This window comes from Tachyglossus aculeatus, chromosome 23 (genome assembly GCF_015852505.1).
Source record: "Tachyglossus aculeatus isolate mTacAcu1 chromosome 23, mTacAcu1.pri, whole genome shotgun sequence".
Classification (NCBI taxonomy): Eukaryota; Metazoa; Chordata; class Mammalia; order Monotremata; family Tachyglossidae; genus Tachyglossus; species Tachyglossus aculeatus.
This window is the reverse complement of record NC_052088.1, coordinates 571,082-593,834: the sequence shown is the minus strand read 5'-3', so window position 1 is coordinate 593,834 and position 22,753 is coordinate 571,082.

Genomic DNA, 22,753 nt, shown 5'->3' with positions numbered 1-22,753 from the left:
AAGTCTTAATCCCCAAATCCCCTTGTACTTCCCAAGTGCTTAGTACAGCGCTCTGCACACAGTAAGCGCTCAATAAATACGATTGAATGAATGTACTCAGTGCTTGGGAGAGGGAAATATAACAGAGTTGGTAGACACATTCCCAAACTAAAACAAGTTCACAGTCTCGAGGGTATCTCTACCCCATTGCTTAGTTCAGTGCTGGGCACCTGGTAAGTAATCAATCAATGGTACTGAGTGGTTTCTATATGCAGAGCATTGTACTAAGCACTTGGGAGAGTATACCACTTAAATATCACAATTATTAATAATAATGATGGTATTAAGCACTTAGTATGTGCAAAGCACTATTCTAAGCGCTGTGGGGACACACAAGGTGATCAGCTTGTCCCGTGTGGGGCTCACATTCTTTATCCCCATTTTACAGATGAGGTAACTGAGACACACAGAAGTTAAATGACGTGCCCAAAGTCACACAGGTGACAAGCGGCGGAGCTGGGATTAGAACCCATGACCTCTTGACTCCCAAGCCCGTGCTCTTTCCACTGAGCCACGCAGCTTCTCATTGTGTACAGGGCACTGTACTGAGCCCCTAAGAATGTACAATAGAGTAGTCAGTCAGGACTCTTGCCCGGGAGACAGACAATAAAGCAGAGAACTGGGGCCTGATCAGTCAGGCCGGTGGGGGGCAGTGGGTGTGTTTGTTTTGCTCTTTTCTTCCACTGGCACTTTAAGATTAATGTCTAAAACTGCATTTCTCTTCTTCCCTCCCAGAACCTCTACCCGACCCAACTTTTACCTCACAGTTGATACCACTGCCACCATCTTCCCTGTATCTGAAGCCCACCACCTTGGCATTATCCAACTCCACCCCTTTCAACTCTCAAATTCAGCCTATTGCAAAGTTCTGTGGGCTCTTCCTCCACATTTCCATAATCCACCCCTCCCTTTCCATCCAAAACGTAACTACCCGGTTTGACTACTTAGTCATTTTCCATCTTGACAACTGTAGCAGCCTCCTCACTGGCCTCCCCGCCTCCAGCCTCTCCCATTTCCTATCCATATGTCATTCTGCTGCCGAGATCAAAACATCTTTCTGGATATGCCTTCCCACTCCTCAAAAGCCTTCAACCCATTCATCTGCATGAAGGAGAAACTTCTGACTATTCACAACCACTCACTCTCCACTGGTTCCTTCCCCTCTGCCTTCAAACATGCCCATGTCTCTCCCATCCTAAAAAACCCCTCACTTGACCCCACCTCACCTTCTAGTTATCGCCCCATATCCCTCCTACCATTCCTTTCCAAACTCCTTGAACGAGTTGTCTACACGCGCTGCCTAGAATTCCTCAACAACAACTCTCTCCTCGACCCCCGCCAGTCTGGCTTCCGTCTCCTACATTCCACGGAAACTGCCCTCTCAAAGGTCACCAATGACCTCCTGCTTGCCAAATCCAACGGCTCATACTCTGTCCTAATCCTCCTCGACCTCTCAGCTGCCTTCGACACTGTGGACCACCCCCTTCTCCTCAACACGCTATCTGACCTTGGCTTCACAGACTCCGTCCTCTCCTGGTTCTCCTCTTACCTCTCCGGTCGTTCATTCTCAGTCTCTTTTGCAGGCTCCTCCTCCCCCTCCCATCCTCTTACTGTGGGAGTTCCCCAAGGTTCAGTGCTTGGTCCCCTTCTGTTCTCGATCTACACGCACTCCCTTGGTGACCTCATTCGCTCCCACGGCTTCAACTATCATCTCTACGCTGATGACACCCAGATCTACATCTCTGCCCCTGCTCTCTCCCCCTCCCTCCAGGCTCGCATCTCCTCCTGCTTTCAGGACATCTCCATCTGGATGTCTGCCCGCCACCTAAAGCTCAACATGTCGAAGACTGAACTCCTTGTCTTCCCTCCCAACCCTTGCCCTCTCCCTGACTTTCCCATCTCTGTTGACGGCACTACCATCCTTCCCGTCTCACAAGCCCGCAACCTTGGTGTCATCCTCGACTCCGCTCTCTCATTCACCCCTCACATCCAAGCCGTCACCAAAACCTGCCGGTCTCAGCTCCGCAACATTGCCAAGATCCGCCCTTTCCTCTCCACCCATACAGCTACCCTGCTCATTCAAGCTCTCATCCTATCCCGTCTGGACTACTGCATCAGCCTTCTCTCTGATCTCCCATCCTCGTGTCTCTCTCCACTTCAATCCATACTTCATGCTGCTGCCCGGATTATCTTTGTCCAGAAACGCTCGGGGCATATTACTCCCCTCCTCAATAATCTCCAGTGGCTACCAGTCAATCTGCGCATCAGGCAGAAACTCCTCACCCTGGGCTTCAAGGTTCTCCATCACCTCGCCCCCTCCTACCTCACCTCCCTTCTCTCCTTCTACAGCCCAGCCCGCACCCTCCGCTCCTTCACCGCTAGTCTCCTCACCGTACCTCGTTCTCGCCTGTCCCGCCATTGACCCCCGGCCCACGTCATCCCCCGGGCCTGGAATGCCCTCCCTCTGCCCACCCGCCAAGCTAGCTCTCTTCCTCCCTTCAAGGCCCTACTGAAAGCTCACCTCCTCCAGGAGGCCTTCCCAGACTGAGCCCCCTCCTGCCTCTCCCCTTCCTCCCCCTCTCCATCCCCCCATCTTATCACCTTCCCTTCCCCATAGCACCTGTATATATGTATATATGTTTGTACATATTTATTACTCTATTTATTTTACTTGTACATATCTATTCTATTTATTTTATTTTGTTAGTATGTTTGGTTTTGTTCTCTGTCTCCCCCTTTTAGACTGTGAGCCCACTGTTGGATAGGGACTGTCTCTATATGTTGCCAATTTGTACTTCCCAAGCTTAGTACAGTGCTCTGCACACAGTAAGCGCTCAATAAATGCGATTGATGATGATGATTCCTGATGGCTCTTCTTTTCACTTTTACACTCTCTACTGCCACAACGCCCCACAGCCCGCACTCATTCTTCGCAAGCTAGCCTACTCACTGTGTCTTGTTCTCCTCTCCTCTCTCCCCACTCTGGTGCCTTGCTCCAGCTCACAGCTTTCCTCATCCCCATAGCCCTTCTGAAATCACATCTCCAGAAGGCCTTTCCTGATTAATTTCTCTCCCCCTTAGGTAATTACACCCCTACCCCCACCAGTAATAATTGTGGTATTTCTTAAGCACTTACTCTGTGCAAAGCACTATACTAGGCTCTCAGTAGATGCCAGATAATCAGGTCGGGCACTGTTCCTTTCTTACATATGGCTCCCAGTCTAAGTAGGAGGGAGAGCAGACATTGAATCCCCATTTTACAGAAGAGGAGACTGAGGCACAGAGAAGTGAAGTAACTTGCCCAGGTTCACACAGCAGGTAAGTGGCAGAGTTGGGTTGAGAATTCAGGTTCTCTAATTCCCAGGGCTGTGCTCTTTCCACTTGGCCATGCTGCTTCCTGATTACCTTGTATCTACCCCCAGTGCTTAGAACAGTGCTTTGCACATAGTAAGCGCTTAACAAATACGAACATTATTATTATTATTATTCCCAATAATGCATTTGAATAAATAATACTAGCATGTTGGCCCCAAATCAGCTCACGTATTCCTTAATTGAGTGGTAGAAATGAAGCATCCTCTCTGCTGAACATGGAAACAATATATTCAATTCCATTTATTTGATAGTATATTTGTGACAGTGATGGAATCAGTAAGTTTTCTGGGCAAATTAGTATCTGCTGAATATTACTGAAAATAGTAAATTCAACTTCGGTGAATAATTTTTCTCCTACCTTTCTGTAATAAAAACAATTCAGGCAATATCTGTTCAAGTTTTTTGTTGTTTTTTTTCCTATAGGGGGATTGTTCATTTATCTTTACTGCTTTTCTCCGACCCCATTCTACATGACCAAATTTTCCTTTTCTGTAACAACAACAGGGTTTGTGCTTTCCGTTGGAATTGCGTCAGTCAGTTGTCATCCAGTCGAATGGCCAGTTCTGTTGAAACGCCAAGTCTCCTGGGAGACGCCTGTCCCACTCCTCCAGGACAAGCAGGCAGAAGGTGGCCAAGGAGAAAGAGCTCAGGCCTGGGAATCAGAGAATCTGAGTTCTACTCTTGCCCCTGCCCCTTGTCTGCTGGGTGACCCTGGGCAAGTCCCTTGACTTCTTGGTGCCCCAGTTACCTCATCTTTAAAATAAGGATTCAATATTTGTTCTCCCTCCCCCTTAAAGTGGGAGCTCCACGTGGGACAGGGGCTGTGTCCAACCTGATTATCTTGTCATAACAATAATAGTAATAATAATGATGTCATTTGTTAAGCACTTTCTATGTGCCAAGCACCGGTCTAAGCACTGGGGGGGATTCAAGGTAATCAGGTTGTCCCACATGGGGCTCACAGTCTTAATCCCCATTTTACAGATGAGGTAACTGAGGCCCAGATACATTAAGTGACCTGCCCAAAGTCACACAACTGACAAGTGGTGGAGCCAGGGGATTAGAACCCATGACTTCTGACTCCCAAGCCCAGGCTGTTTCCACAGAGCCATGCTGCTTGTATCTATTCCAGCATGTAGTACAGTGCTTGGCGCATAGTAAGTGCTCAACTAATTCCATATTTCTTACTGTTTTCAAGGTTACTGCTGGCCTGCGGCCTCCTGCTCCCTGCTATCAGAGTTCCAGGGTCCTCAGGGTACTTCTGGGAAGCTTGGCACCTCCCTCCTCCCTTCTTGCCCCCCAGTGCCAGGAGAAATCTGCCTTAAACTGGTCACACTCTGGGATTCGCATGTGAACCCGTTGTTGGGTAGAGACCGTCTCTATATGTCCCAAGTGCCTAGTACAGTGCTCTGCACAAAGTAAGTGCTCAATAAATACGATTGAATGAATGATTGAATGGTTAGACTTAGGCTTACCTTTACTGGATCGGAGAGGAGCCCGGGAATTAGTCCTTCTAGCACTAATGCTCTGCTGCCTTTCTTGAGAAGCAGTATGGTCTAGTGGTTAGAGCACAGGACTGGGAATCAGAGGTCCTGGGTTCTAATCCCTGCTCCCCCACTTATCTGCTGTGTGAATTTGGGCAAGTCACTTTACTTCTCTGGGCCTCAGTTCCTCATCTGTAAAATGAGGATTAAATCCTACTCCCTCCTACCCAGACTCCTGTGGGACAGGGACAGTGTCCGACCTGATTGTTTCGTACCTACCCCAGCACTTAGTACAGTGCTTGGCACGCAGTAAGCACTTAACAAATACCATAATTATTATTGTATTATATTATTATTATTTCTTTTTATCTTAGGCATCCCCCAACATTACAACCGGGTCACCTTTCTGAACATGGAGTTGGATTGTGAATGGCTGAATCACGAGGTATGTTTTCCCTTGCACTTAGTTGTCATAAATCGGAAGGCATTGCAGAATCCCTGGAAAAGTCATATGAAACTCCTTTTCATGCCACAGTTTGTAATGGTAAACGTCAGTAAACTACTGTTTATTAAAGTATTCATTCATTCAGTCGTATTTATTGAGCGCTTACTGTGTGCAGAGCACTGTACTGAGTGTTTGGGAGAGTACAATACAGCAGAGTTTGCAGACCCATTCCCTATCCTCAAGGAGCTTACAGTCTAGAGGGGGAAAAAGATATTAATGTAAGTCAATAAATTATGGATAAGTACGTGAGTTCAGATGGTATTCACAATATTGAATAAACGAGGAGTTGTAATAGGGCTATGAGTCTTTGAAGGAGGTTGCTGAAGCAGAAGCTTGTTTTGCTGTGACTGTGGAGCTTTAGGGGAAAAACTTTCCCCTTTGGCTGAACAACAGCCATCTATTCCTCTTTAGGCATCTTATAATTGTGGTATTTGTTGAGCACTTATGTGTCAAGCACTGTACAATGCTCTGGGGAAACTACAAGGTTATCAAGCAAAAACTCCTCACTTTTGGCTTCAAAGCTCTCCATCATCTTGCCCCCTCCTACCTCACCTCCCTTCTCTCCTTCTCCAGCCCAGCCCACACACTCCGCTCCTCTAGCGCTAACCTCCTCACTGTGCCTCGTTCTCGCCTGTCCCGCCGTCGACCCCTGGCCTATGTCCTGTCTCTGGTCTGCAGTGCCCTCCCTCCTCAAATCCAGTAAACAATCACACTTCCCCCTTTCCAAGCCCTACTGAAGATTCATCTCCTCCAAGAGGCGTTCCCAAAATCAGTCCTCCTTTTTCCTCAGCTCTCCCTCCCCTCCGTGTAGCCCCGACTCGCTCCCCTTACCCCCCTCCCCCCTACAGTGCTCGCGTATTTTACCATTGAGGAAACTGAGGCCCAAGGAAGCAAAGTGACATGCCCAAGGTCACGGAGCAGGCAAGTGATAGAGCCGGGAGGGGAACCCAAGTTCTCTGACTCATTCATTCAGTCATTCAGTGGTATTTATTGAGCTCTTACTGTGTGCAGAGCACTGTAATAATAATAGTAATTAGTAATTATGGCATTTGTTAAGTGCTTACTAAGTGCCAGTGCTAAGCATTGTTCTCAGCTCTGCAGTAGATACAGGATAATCAGGTTGTCCCACGTGGGACTCACACTTTTAATCCCCATTTTACAGATGAGTTAACTGAGGTACAGAGAAGTTAAGTGACTTTCCCAAGGTCACACAGGAGACAAGTGGCAGAGCCAGGATTAGAACCCATGTCCTCTTACTCCCAAGCCCATGCTCTTTCCACTAACCCATGCTGCTTCTCAGTAGTGCTTTTCAGCACTGTACTAAGTGCTTAGAATCGAAAATACAACAATAAACAGTGACCTTCCCTGCCCACATGAGCTCACAGACAGACATCCATACAAATAAATAAAATTACAGATATGTACCTAAGTGCTTTGGGGCTTGAAGCGGGGAAGACCAAAGGAAACAAGTCAGGGTGATGCAGAAGGGATGGGGAGATGTTGCTAACTTGTACTTCCCAAGCGCTTAGTACAGTGTTCTGCACACAGCACTCAATAAATACGATTGAATGAATGAATGAGATGAGGAAAAGTAGATCTTAGTCTGGAAAGGCCTCTTGGAGGAGATGTGCCTTCAATAAGGCTTTGAAGCTGGGGAGAGTGGCTGTCCGTTGGATTAGAAGAGGGAGGGCGTTCCAGGCCAGCGGCAGGACATAAGCTAGGGATTGGCGACGAGACAGGTGAAATGGAGGCACAGTGAGAAGGTTAGCACTAGAGGAAGGAAGTGTATGGGCAGGGTTGTAGAAAAGAAGTACGGTGCTAAGTGCTTAGTACAGTGCTCTGCACACAGTAAGCACTCAATAAATATGAATGAAGAGAACCGAGGCCCCCCACTTTAAAGCCCTACTGAATAATAATAATGGCATTTGCGAAGCACTGTTCTAAGTGCTGGGGGAGATACAAGGTGATCAGATTGTCCCATGTGGGGCTCACAGTCTTAATCCCCATTTTACAGTTGAGGTAACTGAGGCTCAGAGAAGTTAAGTGACTCACCCAAAGTCACTCAGCTGGCAAGTGGTGGAGCCGGGGTTAGAACCCATGACCTTTGACTCCCAAGCCCGTGCACTTTCCATGGAGTCACAGTGCTTCTCTAAGGGTCACCTCCTTCAAGAGGGCTTCCCAGACTAAGTCCCCCTTTTCCTCAGCTTCCCCTCCCAATCACCCCAACTCGCTCCCTTTGCTCTACCCCCTGCTCCACAGCACTTGCGTATTTATATGTACATATCTATAATTATATTTATTTACATTATTGCCTGTTTACTTGTTTTGATGTGAATATAGCTATAATTCTGTTTATATTGATGCTGTTGATGCCTGATGACCTGTTTTGATGTCTGTCTCCTCCCTTCTAGACTATAAGCCCGTTGTGGGCAGGGATTGTCTCTCCTTATTACTGAATTGTACTTTCTAATCAATCAATCAATCGTATTTATTGAGCGCTTACTGTGTGCAGAGCACTGTACTAAGCGCTTGGGAAGTACAAGTTGGCAACATATAGAGACGGTCCCTACCCAACAGCGGGCTCCCAGTCTAGAAGGGGGAGACAGACAACAAAACAAAACATATTAACAAAATAAAATAAATAGAATAAACATGTACAAATAAAATAAATAGAGTAATAAATACGTACAAACATATATACATATATACAAGTGCTGTGGGGAGGGGAAGGAGGTAAGGCGGGGGGGATGGGGAGGGGAAGAAGGGGCGGAGGAAGGAGGGGGCTCAGTCTGGGAAGGCCTCCTGGAGGAGGTGAGCTCTCAGTAGGGCTTTGAAGGGAGGAAGAGAGCTAGCTTGGCGGATGTGCGGAGGGAGGGCATTCCAGGCCAGGGGGATGACGTGGGCTGGGGGTGACTTTACCCACAAGGAAGTGACTTTACCCACAGCAGGCAAGTGGAAGACCAAGTTTAGAAAGCAGATTCATTAATTCATTCTATTATATTTATTGAGTGCTTACTGTGTGCAAAGCACTGTACTAAGCCCTTGGGAGAGTACACTATAATAACACACAGACACATGCCCTGCCTGCAGTGAGCTCCACCAGTCCAGGCTGCTTCTCCAATCAATCATCCAATCGATTATGTGCCGAGCACTGTAAAGAGCGCTCAGGAGAGTACAATGCAATAGAATTGGCTTCCACCATCCTTCAAGAAATTTACAGTCTGGGAGGGGATCGTAAACCCCCTCAGGTCCAGGAAGACTTAATGGCAGGTGTGGGAATTCTGATTCCTGGATTCTGTTTCCTCATCTTCCTCTCTATAGAAACCCAGTTGTTAAGGGGGAGGAGGGAAAGAAAGAAAAAGAAAATAAACAACTGTAAATTCCCTGTTAAGTTTGTTGGGAGCAGAAATCTGTGACACCAACTCTGGTGTATTGTGCTTTCCCAAGCACTTAGTACAGTGCTCTGCACATGTTAACTATTTAGCTACCACTGATTGATTAGGGGGTCAGAGGGAGCAGGATTTATGAGGGGAGAGAGGGAAGGAGGGGAGGATTCTCTCCCCTGAGTTTAGTCCCCAAGATCTGTGCTGTTTCCTGTTGTTTTGGGCCCTGGAATGAGTACCTGAATGGCTATTCTCCCTCAAAGCCTTGATGTAACCCCTCTCGGAGGAGGAATTTTTCTTTTTTATGGTATTTGTTAAGCCCTTACTGTATGCCAGGCCCTGTACCAAGCCTTGGGATAGATACAAGCCAATCAGATTGGACACAGTCCCTATCCCTATCTTCTCCCCCTTTTAGACTGTGAGCCCACTGTTGGGTAGGGACTGTCTCTATGTGTTGCCAACTTGTACTTCCCAAGCGCTTAGTACAGTGCTCTGCACACAGTAAGTGCTCAATAAATACGATTGATGATGATGATGATGATGATGATGATGATGATGATGATATCCCACATGGAGCTTGCAGTCACCCCACAGGTGAGGCAACTGAGGCCCAGAGATTAGAGAAGCAGCATGGTTTGGTGGAAAGAGCACAGGCTTGGCAGTCAGTGGTTGTGGGTTCTAATTCCAACTCCCCCATTTGTCAGCTGTGTGACTTTGGGCAAGTCATTTAACTTCTCTGTGCCTTAGTTACCTCATCTGCAGAACGGGGATGAATCAATCAATCAATCAATCATATTTATTGAGTGCTTACTGTGTGCAGAGCACTGTACTAAGCGCTTGGGAAGTACAAGTTGGCAACATATAGAGACGGTTCCTACCCAACAGTGGGCTCACAGTGTAGAAGGGGGAGACAGAGAACAAAACATATTAACAAAATAAAATAAATAGAATAGATATGTACAAGTAAAATAAATAAATAAATATAGTAATAAATACGTACAAACATATACACATTTATTCAGGTGCTGTGGGGAAGGGAAGGAGGTAAGGTGGGGGAGATGGAGGGGGGAGGGAGGGAGAGGCAGGAGGGGGCTCAGTCTGGGAAGGCCTCCTGGAGGAGGTGAGCTCTCAGTAGGGCCTTGAAGGGAGGAAGAGAGCTAGTTTGGCAGATGGGCAGAGGGAGGGCATTCCAGGCCAGGGGGATGGCGTGGGCCGGGGGTCGACAGCGGGACAGGCGAGAACGAGGCCTAACAGTGAGGAGATTAGCGGCAGAGGAGTGGAGGGTGCAGGCTGGGCTGTAGAAGGAGAGAAGGGAGGTGAGGTAGGAGGGGACGAGGTGATGGAGAACCTTGAAGCCGAGGATGAGGAGTTTCTGCCTGATGCGTAGGTTAATTGGTAGCCACTGGAGATTTTTGAGGAGGGGAGTAACACGCCCAGAGCATTTCTGGACAAAGACAATCCGGGCAGCAGCGTGAAGTATGGATAGAAGTGGGGAGAGAAAAAAGGATGGGAGATCGGAGAGGAGGCTGATAACAGTAGTCCAGATGGGATAGGATGAGAACTTGAACGAGCAGGGTAGCGGTTTGGATGGAGAGGAAAGGGCGGATCTTGGCAATGTTGCAGAGCTGACACCGGCAGGTTTTGGTGACGTCTTGGATGTGAGGGGTGAACGAGAGAGCGGAGTCAAGGATGACACCAACGTTGCGGGTTTGTGAGACGGGAAGGATGGTAGTGCCGTCAACAGTGATGGGAAAGTCAGGGAGAGGGCAGGGTTTGGGAGGGAAGACAAGGAGTTCAGTCTTGGACATGTTGAGTTTTAGGTGGCGGGCAGGCATCCAGATGGAGATGTCCTGAAGGCAGGAGGAGATGCAAGCCTGGAGGGAGGGAGAGAGAGCAGGGGCAGAGATGTAGATTTGGGTGTCATCAGCGTAGAGATGATAGTTGAAGCTGTGGGAGCGAATGAGGTCACCAAGGGAGTGAGTGTAGATCGAGAACAGAAGGGGACCGAGAACTGAACCTTGAGGAACCCCCACGGTAAGGGGATGGGAGGGGGAGGAGGAGCCTGCAAAAGAGACTGAGAATGAACAACCGGAGAGATAAGAGGAGAACCAAGAAAGGACGGAGTCTGTGAAGCCAAGGTTGGATAGCGTGTTGAGGAGAAGGGGGTGGTCCACAGTGTCGAAGGCAGCTGAGAGGTCGAGGAGGATTAGGACAGAGTATGAGCCGTTGGATTTGGCAAGTAGGAGGTCATTGGTGACCTTTGAGAGGGCAGTTTCCATGGAATGTAGGGGACGGAAGCCAGACTGGAGGGGGTCGAGGAGAGAGTTGGTGTTGAGGAATTTGAGGCAGCGTGTGTAAATGATTCATTCTAGGAGTTTGGAAAGGAATGGTAGGAGGGAGATGGGGCGATAACTAGAAGGTGAGGTGGGGTCAAGAGAGGGTTTTTTTAGGATGGGAGAGACGTGGGCATGTTTGAAGGCAGAGGGGAAGGAACCCGTGGAGAGTGAGCGGTTGAAGATGGAACTAAAGGAGGGGAGAAGGGACGGAGCGAGAGATTTCATGAGATGAGAGGGAATGGGGTCAGAAGCACAGGTGGCTGGAGAGGCACTTGAAAGGAGGGAGGAGATCTCCTCTGAGGATACTGCTGGGAAGGATGGGAGAGTAGCAGAGAGTGTTGAGAGCTGGGGGGTTGGAGAAGGGTGGGAGTGACTTTGGGGTGGTCAGACCTGATAGATTTAATTTTATTAATGAAGTAGGAGGCCAGATCGTTGGGGGTGAGGGAAGGAGGAGGGGGAGGAACCAGGGGCCTGAGCAGGGAGTTGAATGTACGGAAGAGCTGATGGGGATGATGGGCATGGGTGTCAATAAGGGAGGAGAAATAGTTTTGTCTGGCAGAGGAGAGGGCTGAGTCAAGGCAGGAAAGGATAAACTTGAAGTGAACGAGGTTGGCATGGTGTTTAGACTTTCGCCAGCAGCGTTCAGCAGCTCGAGCATAAGAACGAAGGAGGCGGACAGTGGCAGTGATCCAGGGCTGTGGGTTAGTGGTACGAGAGCGGCGAAGGGAAAGGGGAGCGAGTGAGTCTAGCTGAGTAGAAAGGGTAGAGTTGAGAGCAGTAATCTCATCATCAAGATTGGGTAGAGAGGAGAGGGAGGCGAGGTGGGGTGTGAGGCGCTCAGAAAGACTGCGAGCCCCATGTGGGACAACCTGATTACCTTGTATCTACCCCAGTGCCTAAAACAGTGCTTGGCACATAGGAAGCGCTCAACAAACACCATTATTATTATTATGTGAAGTGATTTCATTCATTCATTAATTCAGTCGTATTTATTGAGCACTTACTGTGTGCAGAGCAGTGTACTAAGCGCTTGGGAAGTACAAGTTGGCAACATATAGAGATGGTCCCTACCCAACAGTGGGCTCACAGTCTAGAAGGGGGAGACAGAGAACAAAACAAAACATATTAACAAAATAAAATAAATAGAATAAATATGTACAAATAAAATAAATAAATAAATAGAGTAGTAAATACGTACAAACATAGACACATATATACAGGTGCTGTGGGGAGGGGCAGGAGGTAAGGCGGCATGGGGATGGGGAGGAGGGGGAGAGGAAGGAGGGGGCTCAGTCTGGGAAGGCCTCCTGGAGGAGGTGAGCTCTCAGTAGGGCCTTGAAGGGAGGAAGAGAGCTAGCATGGCGGATGTGTGGAGGGAGGGCATTCCAGGCCAGGGGGAGGACGTGGGCCGGGGGTCGACGGCGGGACAGGCGAGAACGAGGCACGGTGAGGAGATTAGCAGCAGAGGAGCGGAGGGTGTGGGCTGAGCTGTAGAAGGAGAGAAGGAAGGTGAGGTAGGAGGGGGCGAGGTGATGGAGAGCCTTGAACCCGAGGGTAAGGAGTTTTTGCCTGATGCGTAGGTTGATTGGTAGCCACCGGAGATTTTTGAGGAGCAAATGCGCGGGGGGAGTTTTTGTTTGATATGGAGGTGGATGGGCAACCACGGGAGTGTTTTGAGGAGCAGGCTGATGTGTCTTGAGTGTTTTTGTAGAAAAGTGATCCGGGTAGCAGAGTGAAGTATAAACTGGAGTTGAGAAAGGCAGGAAGCTGGGAGGTTAGCAAGGAGGCTGATGCAGTAATCCGACTGGGATAAGATGAATGATTGTAATAATAATGGTATTTGTTAAGCACTCACTATGTGCCAAGCACTGTTCTAACGCTGGGGGATAAAAGGTAATCAGGTTGTCCCTCGTGGGGCTCACGATCTTAATCCCCATTTTACAGATGAGGTAACTGAGTCACAGAGAAGTTAAGTGACAAAGTCACCCAGCTGACAAGTGGTGGAGCTGGGATTAGAACCCATGACCTCTGACTCCCAAGCCCAGGCTCTTTCCACTAAGCCACGTAATGTGATAGCAGTATGGATGGTGAGGAAAGGGCAGATTTTAATGACACTGTGGAGATGAGACCGACAGGATTTGGTGATGGATTGAACATGTGGATTGAATGAGAGAGAGGAGTCAAGGATAACGCCAAGGCTTGTGAGAGAGGAAGAATGGTGGTGCCATCTACATTGATGAGAAAATCATGGGGAAGACAGTGTTTGTGAGGGAAGTTAAGAAGCTCTGTTTTGGGTATGTTAAATTTGAGGTGATGGGAGGTCATCGAAGTAAAGCTCTCTTGAAGGCAGGAGGAGATGCGAGACGAGAGAGAGAGAGAGAGAGAGAGAGAGAGAGATCAGGGCTGGAGATGTAGATTTGGGTGTCATCTGCATAGAAATGGTAGTTGAAGCCATGGGAGCGAATAAGCTCCAAGGGAGTGGGTGTAGATGGAGAATAAAAGGGGACCCAGAACTGAACTTTGAGGGACCCCTACAACAATTAGGGGTTGGGAGGCAGAGAAGGAGCCTGTGAAGGAGACTGAGAATGAACGGCCAGAGAGATGAGGAGAACCAGGCGAGGACACAGTCAGCAAAGCCAAGGTCGGATAATATTTCCAGGAAAAGGGGGTGGTCCACAGTGTCAAAGGCAGCCATGAGGTCAAGGAGGATTAGGATGAAGTAGAGGCTGTTGGATTTTGCCAGGAGATTATTGGTGACCTTTGAGAGGGTAGTTTCTGTGGAGTGAAGGGGATGGAAGCCAGATTGGAGGGGGTCAAGGAAATAATTGGAGACCCTGGGTGTAAACAATTAGCTCAAGGATTTTGGAGAGGAATGGTAGGAGTCAAATGGGGCGATAACTGGAGGGAACCTTGGGGTCGAGAGGGTTTTTTTTTAAGATAGGGGAGACATGGGCATGTTTGAAAGCTGTGGGGAAGAAGCCATTGGAGAGCGAATGGTTCAAGTTGGCTGTTAGGGAGGTAAGGTGGAGGGGGCGAAAGTTTTGATAAGGTGTGAAGGAATGGGGTCAGATGCACATTTAGAGTGGGTGGCTTTTTGGGAGGTGGCAGGAGATCTCTAGAGAAATTGCGGGTAATTGCTGGTAATTGCTGGTAATGGGAGAGTTGAATAGGGGGCCGGAGGATGGAGGGACTGAGGAGCGGCAGGGATGATTTTAGGGAGCTCACACCTGGTGGTGTTAATTTTCTTAATAAAGTAGATGGCCAGCTCATTGGGGGCAAGGAATGGGGAAGGTTGAGGGCCAGGGGGCCTGAGGAGGGAGTTTAGTGTCTGGAACAACTGACATAGGCGATGGGCATGGGTGTCAATAAGGGTGAAGAAATATTTTTGTCAGGCGGAGGTGAAGGCAGAATTAATGCATGCAAGGATAAACTTAAAGTGGACAAAGTTCTAGGCCCATTTTTGTTCCATCAGGCGACACTGCTTCTCCTTTTAGTTGGCCAAGAACACCTCTGTGGACCTTTGAATTCATTCAATCGTATTTATTGAGCGCTTACTGTATGCAGAACACTGTACTAAGTGCTTGGGAGAGTATAATATAACAATAAACTGACACATTTCCTGCCCGCAACAAGTTTACAGTCTAGAGGAATTCCTCTCTATCAGGGTCTTTTCCTTTGATCCCATGCCTAAATGCAGCTGCTTTTCAGAAAATTGAAGTGAAACTTTCGATTCCAAGATTTTACCAGGTAATGGAAAAAATCATAACTTCTGGTCCCTCTAGACTGTAGACTGTAAGCTCGTCCCATTAGACTGTAAGCTCCTTGCGGGCAGGGAATGGGTCTGTTTATTGTTATATTGTAATCTCCCAAGCGCTCTGCATGCGATAAGATCTCAATAAGTATGATTGAATGAACGAATAAATCTGCTTTGGGCCTCATGTACTAATGCATTGGATTGTCCGGATTCAATTGGTTGACAATGATTGAGTTACATTTATCTCTCTGGCATCTGCATCATCCATTTCTAAGTTAAATTGCCTCCCAAGTTCAATGCCTTCTTTGGCTACCTGTTCAGGGGGTTCTCTTTTTTGCCTTGAAAAATATGTTGGTTTCCTTCTCGCCCCACAATGTCGCTTTGGCACTATCCCTCCTCCCCCTTCCCTTTCCTTCCCTTCCTTTAAAGCCCACATTATTCGCCTCTACCAGCCCCTCCAGATTCTTGTAGCCGTCATCTGCCGCCCCCGCAGCCTCACCTCCAACTTCTTTAACGATTTTGACCCCTTCCCCACCTTCCTTCTCTCCTTTTCCATGCCCACTCTGATCCTCAGAGACTTCAACATCCACATGGATATCCCTGGTGACTCCTCTGCTGCCCGCCTTCTATCTATCCTTGACATTGCCAACCTCTTGCTCCACCCCACCTTGCCCACTCACCAACTTGGGCACACTCTCGACCTCATCATCTCCTACCACTGCACTGTCTCCACCCTCACCAACTCTGAAATCCCTCTCTCTGATCATAATCTTCTCACCTGCCTCCTCACTCACACTCCTTTCCCCGTAAATCCATATTACTCCCTCACAGAGATCTCCGCTTTCTTGACCCCATCCATCTTTCTGAGCGCCTCACACCCCATCTCGCCTCCCTTTCCTCTCTACCCAATCTTGATGATGAGATTACTGTTTTCAACTCTACCCTTTCTACTCAGCTTGACTCGCTTGCTCCCCTTACCCTTTGCCACTCTCGTACCACTAACCCACAGCCCTGGATCACTGCCACTGTCCGCCTCCTTCGCTCTTACGATCGAGCTGCCAAACGCTGCTGACGAAAGTCTAAACACCATGCCAACCTCGTTCACTTCAAGTTTATCCTTTCCTGCCTTAACTCAGCCCTCTCCTCTGCCAGACAAAACTATTTCTCCTCCCTTATTGACACCCATGCCCATCATCCCCGTCAGCTCTTCCGTACATTCAACTCCCTTCTCAGGCCCCTGGTTCCTCCCCCTCCTCCTTCCCTCACCTCCAACGATCTGGCCTCCTACTTCATTAATAAAATTAAATCCATCAGATCTGACCTCCCCAAAGTCACTCCTCCAGCTTCTCCAACCCCACGGCTCTCAACGCTCTCCGCTACTCTCCCATCCTTCCCAGCAGTATCCTCAGAGGAGATCTCCTCCCTCCTCTCAAGTGCTACTCCAGCCATCTGGGCTTCTGACCCCATTCCCTCTCATCTTATGAAATCCCTTGCTCCATCCCTTCTCCCCTCCTTAACTTCCATCTTCAACCGCTCACTCTCCACTGGTTTCTTCCCCTCTGCCTTCAAACATGCCCACGTCTCTCCCATCCTAAAAAAACCCTCTCTTGACCCCACCTCACCTTCTAGTTATTACCCTGTCTCCCTCCTACCATTCCTTTCCAAGCTCCTTGAACGAGTCATCTACACGCGCTGTCTCAAATTCCTCAACGCCAACTCTCTCCTCGACCCCCTCCAATCTGGCTTCTGTCCCGTACATTCCACTGAAACTGCCCTCTCAAAGGTCACCAATGACCCCCTGCTTGCCAAATACAACGGCTCATAATCTATCCTAATCCTCCTCGACCTCTCAGCTGCCTTCGACACTGTGGACCACCCCCTTCTCCTCAACACGCTATCCAGCCTTGGCTTCACAGACTCTATCCTCTCCTGGTTCTCCTCTTATCTCTCCAGCCGTTTATTCTCAGTCTCTTTTGCAGGCTCCTCCTCCCCCTCCCATCCCCTTACTGTAGGGGTTCCCCAAGGTTCAGTGCTTGGTCCCCTTCTGTTCTCGATCTACACTCACTCCCTTGGTGACCTCATTCGCTCCCACGGCTTCAACTATCATCTCTACGCTGATGACACCCAAATCTACATCTCTGCCCCTGCTCTCTCTCCCTCCCTCTAGGCTCGCATCTCCTCCTGCCTTCAGGACATCTCCATGATGATGGCATTTGTTAAGCGCTTACTATGTGCAAAGCACTGTTCTAAGCGCTGGGAAGGATACAAAGTGATCAGGTTGCCCCACGTGGGGCTCACAGTCTTAGTCTCCATTTTACAGATGAGGTAACAGGCTCAGGGAAGTGAAGTGACTTGCCCAAGGTCACACAGCAGACATGTGGCGGAGCCGGGATTCGAACCCATGACCTCTGACTCCTAAGCCCGGGCTCTTTCCGCTGAGCCACGCTGCTTCTCAATCTCAATCTCCATCTGGATGTCTGCCCACCACCTAAAACTCAACATGTCCAAGACTGAACTCCTTGTCTTCCCTCCCAAACCCTGTCCTCTCCCTGACTTTCCCATCACTGTTGACAACACTACCATCCCTCCCATCTCACAAGCCCGCAACCTTGGTGTCATCCTCGACTCCGCTGTCTCATTCACCCCTCACATCCAAGCCGTCACCAAAACCTGCCGGTCTCAGCTCCGCAACATTGTAAAGATCTGCCCTTTCCTCTCCATCCAAACCACTACCCTGCTCATTCAAGCTCTCATCCTATCCCGTCTGGATTAACGTATCAGCCTCCTCTCTGATCTCCCATCCTCCTGTCTCTCCCCACTTCAACTCATACTTAATGCCGCTGCCCAGATTGTCGTTGTCCAGAAACACTCTGGGCAAGTTAGTCCCCTCCTCAAAAATCTCCAGTGGCTACCAATCAATCAATCAATCAATCAATCAATCGTATTTATTGAGCGCTTATTGTGTGCAGAGCACTGTACTAAGCACTTAGGAAGTACAAGTTGGCAACATGTAGAGATGGTCCCTACCCAACAGTAGGCTCACAGTCTAGACAGTGGGCTCACACTGTCTAGTGGGATCAACCCACGCATCAGGCAAAAACTCCTCACCGTCGGCTTCGAGGCTGTCGATCACCTCGCCCCCTCCTACCACACCTCCCTTCTCTCCTTCTACAGCCCAGCCCGCACCCTCCACTCCTCTGCTGCTAATCTCCTCACTGTGCCTCATTCTCGCCTGTCTCGCCGTCGACCCCCAGCCCACGTCATCCCCCTGGCCTGGAGCGCTCTCCCTCCACAAATCCGCCAAGCTAGCTCTCTTCCTCCCTTCAAGGTCCTACTGAGAGCTCACCTCCTCCAGAAGGCCTTCCCAGACAGAGCCCCCTGCTTCATCTCCCCCTCATCCCCCTCCCCATCCCCCCAGCCTTATCTCCTTCCCCTCCCCACAGCACCTGTATATATGTATATATGTTTGTACGTATTTATTACTCTATTTATTTATTTATTTTATTTGTACATATCTATTCTATTTATTTCATTTTGTTAATATGTTTTGTTTTGTTCTCTGTCTCCCCCTTCTAAACTGTGAGCCCACTGTTGGGTAGGGACCGTCTCTATATGTTGCCAACTTGTACTTCCCAAGCGCTTAGTACAGTGCTCTGCACACAGTAAGCGCTCAATAAATACGATTGAATGAATGAATGAATGACAGGAACTGCGGGTGGGGCATCTTTCTCAATCTCAGCCAGGGAATGGGGCAGGAGTGGGGAGGCGAGGGGGGATTAAACTTGTTTGGTGAGTGTTTGGTTGGAAGGTCAGATGTTCCCATGGGCCGAGGCATCGAAAAACGAGAAGCAGCATGACCTAGTGGAAAAAGCACAGTCCTGGGAGTCCGAGGACCTGAGTTCTAATCCCGGCTCAGCCACTTGTCTGCTTTGTGACTTTGGGCAAGTCACTTCATTCATTCATTCGATCACATTTATTGAGTGCTTACTGTGTGCAGAGCACTGTACTTGGAAAGTACAATTCGACAACATATAGATACAGTCCCTACCCAACAATGGGCTCACAGTCTAGAAGATGGGCTTACAGTCTAGAAGACTCCATTCTCTCATCTGTAAAATGGGAATTCAGAATGTGAGGCTCATATGGGACAAGGACTGTGTCCAACCTGACCAGCTTGTATCTACCCCAGTGCCTGGCCCATAGTAAACGCTTAACAAATACCATGAAAAAATCGAACTACACATTGTATTCCCAGAGTGGTTGTGTTGCGGAGTGGTGATAACATGGGATACATTTGAAAGAAGACATATTGGCCATCCCTCCCAGGCCATAAAGACTTGTGAACCGAGTTACACCTCAGTTGAGTTAGATAAGAGGGAGAAGTCCTTACCTGTGGCTTGCAACCTCCCCCAGTAGAGCTCTGAGGGAAATCTGGGACCCGTTTGGTCTGGGAAGGCTTTAAAGGGTGGCCATACTGATCTGAAATCTTCCCCGTGTCTGGCTCACATACTGCAGTTGTCAGTCCACTCTCTCTGTGGGGGGACCACCCAGCCCCATACCCTACTGCTGGGCAGCTAGATTCTAGAGAGTGGCAGGGCGTGGAAAGAGTGACAGAGGCAGCTGGAGTCCCCAGTCCCATTCATCTGGTTTTCAGTAGGTCTGGCCCATGCCCAGTATCAATATGGAACCAAGCTCCTTGCTCAGTCGATCGATCAGTGATATTTATTCAATGATTACTGTGGTAGGGTGCTGTTTTAAGCACTTCAGAGAGTAATAATAATAATAATGATGGCATATATTAAGCGCTTACTATGTGCAAAGCACTGTTCTAAGCGCTGGGGAGTTTACAAGGTGATCAAGTTGCCCCACGTGGGGTTCACAGTCTTAATCCCCATTTTACAGATGAGGTAACTGAGACACAGAGAAATTAAGTGACTGGCCCAAAGTCACACAGCTGACAAGTGGCGGAGCTGGGATTTGAACCCATGACCTCTGACTCCAAAGCCCGTGCTCTTTCCACTGAGCCACGCTGCTTCTCATAATAATGGCATTTATTAAGTGCTTACTATGCGCAAATCACTCTTCTAAGCACTGGGGAGGTTACAAGGTGATCATGTTGTCCTACAGGGGGCTCACAGTCTTAATCCCCATTTTACAGATGAGGTAACTGAGGCCCAGAGAAGTGAAGTTACTTTACTAAGGTCACAGAGCACAGAACCCTGCCCTCCCCACCGCCCAATCCCCCATGTGGGCCCAGCTGTCCCGCATCAGGCTAGAGAATGGGGCCCCTAACAGCAAGGGACCCTGGGCCGGTGGCCTCGATTACTTAGGAGAGGCCCTGCCTGCTGCTCCTGTTTCTAATAAGGGTGTCAGTCAGTGGGACACAATGGACTGGTAAATAAATGTGGGTGGGGTGATGACAGACCCAAAGGTGACATTTAAATGAACTTTCCTAGCTGATCCAAGAGGCCTGGAGGAACAACCCGAAAGAAAATCTCATAAAAAGTTAGTGGAGTTGGGAGAAAGAAGGATTTTGAAAATCCTGTGGGGCAGTTTCCACCTTGCAGACAATTTGCAGGGACAGCGTATCTTTACCCCTGCAAAATGACAGTCCACTGAAAATGAAATTTGGGCTTCCCCTCCCCCAGCCCTGCAGCCTCCAGTGCAGGGCCACCACTGGAGTTGTTGAGAGGTGTGTAGTGATTGTTGAGAGAAGTGATGGATTGCATCACCCCACCCACATTCATTTGCCAATCCAACGTGACCCACTGACTGACACCCTTATTAGAAACATGAGCAGCAGGCAGGGCCGCCCCGTAGGGATCAGGGCTACCGGCCCAGGGTCCCTCGCCATTGGGGGCCCCATTCTCTAGCCCGATGTGGGAGAGCAGTGCCCACGTGAAGGGCTGAGGGCGGAGGGGAGGGGAGGCGCCACACGCTGGAGTCACTGGGTCCCTTTTTCCCTGCCTGCCTTGCCAACCCCTGCCATGCCAGAGCAGGGAGGTGCCGGGAAGGAGACCACTGCCAGGCCAGAGCAGTTCCTGGATGAGGAGACGCACATGACATCGCACACATATGCCAGGCACGCAGTAGCTTGTGATGATGTTCTCCCTTGCCACTTTTCCAAAGTACACTGAAGGGGGTCCCCTGGAGACACACTGCGGGGGCGACCCCCAAACCACTCCACCTTGCTTCTGAGCCCTTGCATCCCCCTCCCTGGTCCATCTAAACTGTAAGCTCCTTGGGCAGGGAATGTGTCTACCAGCTGTTGCACTGTACCCTCCCAAATGCTCAGTACAGTACTCTGCACACAGTAAGCCTTCAGTAAATACCATTAATTGATCTGAGCTCGCATGCCTCATCAGACCCACTGATCCTGGCAGGGGGGTGCTTTGGGGGATAGGGGCTGGGAGTCAGAAGGACTTGGGTTCTAATCATGGCTCTGCCATTTGTCTGCTGTGTGACTTTGGGCAAGTCACTTAACTTCTCTGTGCCTCAGTTACCTCATCTGTAAAATGGGGACTAAGACTGTGAGCCTTATGTGGGATAGAGACTGTGTCCCATCTGATAAGCTTGTATCTACCCCAGTGCTTAGTACAGTGCCTGGCCCATAGTAAGTGCTTAACAAATACCATCTCCCCCTTCTAGACTGTGAGCCCACTGTTGGGTAGGGACCGTCTCTATATGTTGCCAACTTGTACTTCCCAAGCACTTAGTACAGTGCTCTGCACACAGTAAGAGCTCAATAAATACAATTGATTGATTGATTAAAACATAATAAAAAATTTATAAAGGGAGGCTGGGTGTTGAAAATAAATTAAAAAAACCCCACTGGACTGGAAGATCCTTGAGGAGAAGCAATTGTGTGTACTATGAACCAGAAGAAGGTCTGTTCCTTTACCCTCTAGACTGTAAGCTCATGGTGGACAGGTAACATTGCTACGAACTCCTCTGTTATATTGTAATAATAATAATAATAATGTTGATATTTGTTAAGCACTTACTATGTGCCAAGCACTGTTCTAAGCACTAGGGTAAATACAAAGTAAACAGGTTGTCCCAAAGTGGGGCTCCCAGTCTTCATCCCCATTTTACAGATGAGGGAACTGAGTCCCAGAGAAGTTAAGTGTCTTGTCCAAAATCACACAGCTGACAATTGGTGGAGCTGGGATTTGAACCTATGACCTCTGACTCCTTGTACTCTCCCAAGCACTCAGTGCAATGCTCTGCACACAGTAAGTGCTCAATTTATTTACCCATTGGACCTTATTTTTTTCGGTGTATTTACCTCTGTCATTGCCTGGAATGTTGTTTTGTGTTTTTATTGTTTCGTCCTTTCCTTAAGGATCTGTCACCAATCTCTTCTCCCTGCTTAATTCTTGGACCTTGAGTCCTTAAGGGATTGTGGACCATGTTCAATTCTTATCAGTCAATTTTTTTTCTCTTTTCAGGCCCTGAGAGATTTTACTGCTCCTCTGAAGAATATTGCAGTCTTCTGAGGAGCCACTACCTGCTCTCAGGAACAAATCAGGCTCGTGAACAAGACACTTCCAGTCACGAGCTGCATTCACAGCCCAGCTAAAAGCCTCAGCCTTTCAGCTACCCTAGGTCTGAAAAGGTAACTTCCTCACTCACCAACCTCTGCTCAGTTTTCATTTCACTCCTGAGCCAGGCTGAACTTTCTCTCTCTTTTATGGTATTTGTTAAGCACTTACTATGTGCCAGGCACTGTACTAAACATTGGAATAGATACAAGTTAATCAGATTGAACAAAATCCCTGTCCTCCCACATAGGACCCACAGACTTAATGCCCATTTTGCAGATGCGGTAACTGAGGCACAGAGAGGTGAAGTGACGTGACCAAGGTCACACAGCA